The 2953-nt window shown below is 44.2% G+C and overlaps 1 protein-coding gene across 1 annotated transcript in view; it reads right to left on the reverse strand.

The window, feature by feature from the left end:
• Positions 1 to 107, reverse strand: part of LOC123114159 (30S ribosomal protein S7, chloroplastic-like) — a 5610-nt gene extending 5503 nt beyond the window's left edge. Inside the window, exon 1 of the mRNA XM_044535535.1 lies at positions 1 to 107. This exon is cut by the window's left edge and continues 5503 nt beyond it. The gene's annotated coding sequence lies outside the window, so the exon portion shown is untranslated.
• Between the last annotated feature and the right edge of the window lie 2846 nt (positions 108 to 2953).

Below are 2953 nucleotides of genomic sequence, written 5' to 3' on the forward strand. Positions count from 1 at the left end.
AATAGTCGATTTGACCGGTATCACGAATAGCAGTTTTAGTAGAAAAGGGCGTTGATGATTGAAAGGATTTCTCCTCGAACCACTAGTAACTATGTCAGCTTTTGTCATTCTGATGATACTGAATCGGATCAATATTTGCGCTAGATAGGGTCACAATTCAATAAAGATACTTGGCTGGATGGCGAAGCTGTGTTTGCTCTCCCAAATCGAGATCAAAGTCTTGCTTGACAGCGTGAGGAACTTTGAATGCTCCGTACAAAGGGTCATAGGGAGCTTTTGGAGGTCAGGGAGAAGTGTGTGTGGCCACTGTGCGCAAGCATTCTGTACAGCGATCTTGCTGAGGAGGTCCCCGGTCCCACCTCCATAAAGAAGATCTGGTGACTGCCCATTGTCTTGTTTTGGCTTGGAAGTCTCCTCAAAATAAGGCAAGTGAGTCAACGATCTCTGTAAGAGGAATTGGAAGATGGGGGTTCCATGGCGCACTGAGATGAAAGGCTGTCTTGGACGTGCGGCCCCTTATCCCTATCCCTTTGTTGATGAATCCCATGCAACGCGCCCTTGCTTGGATGAAAAAATGTCATAAGGGGGACTCGTTTCACTTGATTCGTTCCGTCGCACCCGCACTATTCCTAAATTTCTTTTCTGTTTCTATTTTGAAAAAAAGGTCGAACTCATTTCGTATAGAAAGAAAGATGTGTCGGGTTTGGATCGAGTGACACAGGAGGTGCTTCTGCGTGGCACTCTTTTTAATGGGCTTTACCGTCTTTCTTTACCTTCAGAACACAAAGCTTTGCTTGGCGAAATAACTCCTGCCTATATTTGGCATCTCATCTACTTAATTTAATGACATTCCATATCTCAGGAAGGAAAAAAAGCGAATGGAATTTCAGTCAAGTCTTTTTTTCTGCTTTATCCTTCTCTCAATCAAAGAAAGGGAATGCAGATGTTCTGTCGCCCTCTCTTCGTATGCCACCAGCCTTCCTCTCAAAACCATACTGATCCGATCTTGCGCAGATAGGTAGGGACGATCCCTCCAGTAACCATGCCTAAAATCATAAGCTGACCCATTACTTCTGTAGGTGCCTCAATTCTTCCCATTTTCCTACTTATATAACTCTTTGGGGTCCATACCGCACTTGGGGACGGGATATGATTGCTTTCTTAAACAAACCTTTTAGAGCGTTGTCATCTTACCAGCACAGGACTCAATAGTAAGGACTGTCACTGCATTGATATCGCTCATGGATCGTGTTATACTTGGGAAGATCCGGCCCAAGGGGAAGTCTGTTATCCACAACCCAACCTTAGATGAGGGAGAAGTTCACGCTTGATCTTCGACCCAAGACAATGGAAGGGAGCTAAAGCCTTCTTCCTTTTTCAAATTCGTTTATATGGAGCAAAAAGAGGTCGTGTCATACCATTTATTCCGCCAAGAAGCATTCGTCTACGGCACTTAGAACGCCTCGACACATTTGTACTCACGCCTAGGACGGTCTTTCACACGGAAGTAAGATTAGAGAGTTTGATCATAGTTTGACCGTAGTAAAAAAGAAGTCCCTTTCTCATTTGCTTCCTGGTCATCTCTATAGAGATAGAAGAAAGAAGTCCCAAGCAAGGGTCATGCTATTTCTATTCTTTTCACTATTGTTATTCCCTATTTCCTTAACTGATCTTGAGTTGTACCGAAACAACAGAAATATGGTCTCTCATAAATTGATTTCTTTCATCACTGTTCTTAAATCAATCCGTGTCAGGTACAGAGCCAATCTTCACATCCCATAGGTAAAACAAGTCGCTTTATGGGCTCCTCGTGAAACTACAACCTTTCTGAAGCCCTAGTCAAAAAGTTGTGCGAAACCTCAATTGGTAAGAGGAGTAAACACCTATTCTTTGGCCATTCAAAACATCGAATTGGTTGGCTCGCTCAACCTCTCGAACCGGGACAAAACTTCCCAGCGTTGCATTCACCGCCTAGCCTCGTCCAACATGACTGTAAGGCACGTTTTGCATGCCTTTAAAGTGTACCCCCTCGGAGGTATCAAAAAGTGCGAGAAATCGCATTGATGACTAATAAAGTAGGGTTTTCACTCGTGTGGGTTCGCCCACCTTCCCTTCAGCAGCTCTCCCTGGACACCCTATACTAAACTGAGGAATTACTTAAGCTCCTGGCTTTTTTTCCGACAACTCAAAGCCGCTGCACCGACAGATAACATGCCGTGGATCTTATGTGGCGCTAAAACTTCATGATAGATCAAATCCTGATTACGACTGGAGAGGGACGTTGATGTTCCAAACATTGGGTTCAAGAGCTCGGTTTGATAGACATAAACCTCAGTGATCGGCTTTACACCAGGAAGGAGCAATGAGATAAACTCACCCCCCATGGCGAGACTAGACAGATTCATGGCCTCCTGCTTGAACATTGTCCCAAAAACAACGGTCACACCCTTGCCAAACACCTCCTCAGCTGACGATAATATATCGGACATTGGACTGCAGGGCCTTAGTTGGCCAAGTATGTTTTGTATATAAGGATCCATGGTCTTATCAAACTCCAATTACCAAATGGTACATACAGGAGTTGTTGCATAAAAGGAAGTACCATTGCCACCAGTGATCTTTAAAAGTGAGAAACTAAACCTCTGCCTTGTCAGTAACATTAACATTTACACCATGTTAATGTTATTATATCCGCGTGTTGCGTTCTTACGTATGGCCACTCATTCCGTACCTCCGTACGTACCTCACGATCGACACATCACTCATGGGTAATTAGTTTAGTTTATCTGCATCGAACTTTTGGACTCGAGGAGAATGAGAGTAGTGTCGGATGAGGTAAAACCCAACTTGCCATCGCCTTATTATAATGGTATATACGCGTGAGTGACTCTAACCGGGCCGTACGTGCTGACCCATGGTCGTCTACCTCTGACTTTTGATCAAAGGATAAAGC

The sequence above is a fragment of the Triticum aestivum genome, chromosome 5B, assembly GCF_018294505.1.
Source record: "Triticum aestivum cultivar Chinese Spring chromosome 5B, IWGSC CS RefSeq v2.1, whole genome shotgun sequence".
Classification (NCBI taxonomy): Eukaryota; Viridiplantae; Streptophyta; class Magnoliopsida; order Poales; family Poaceae; genus Triticum; species Triticum aestivum.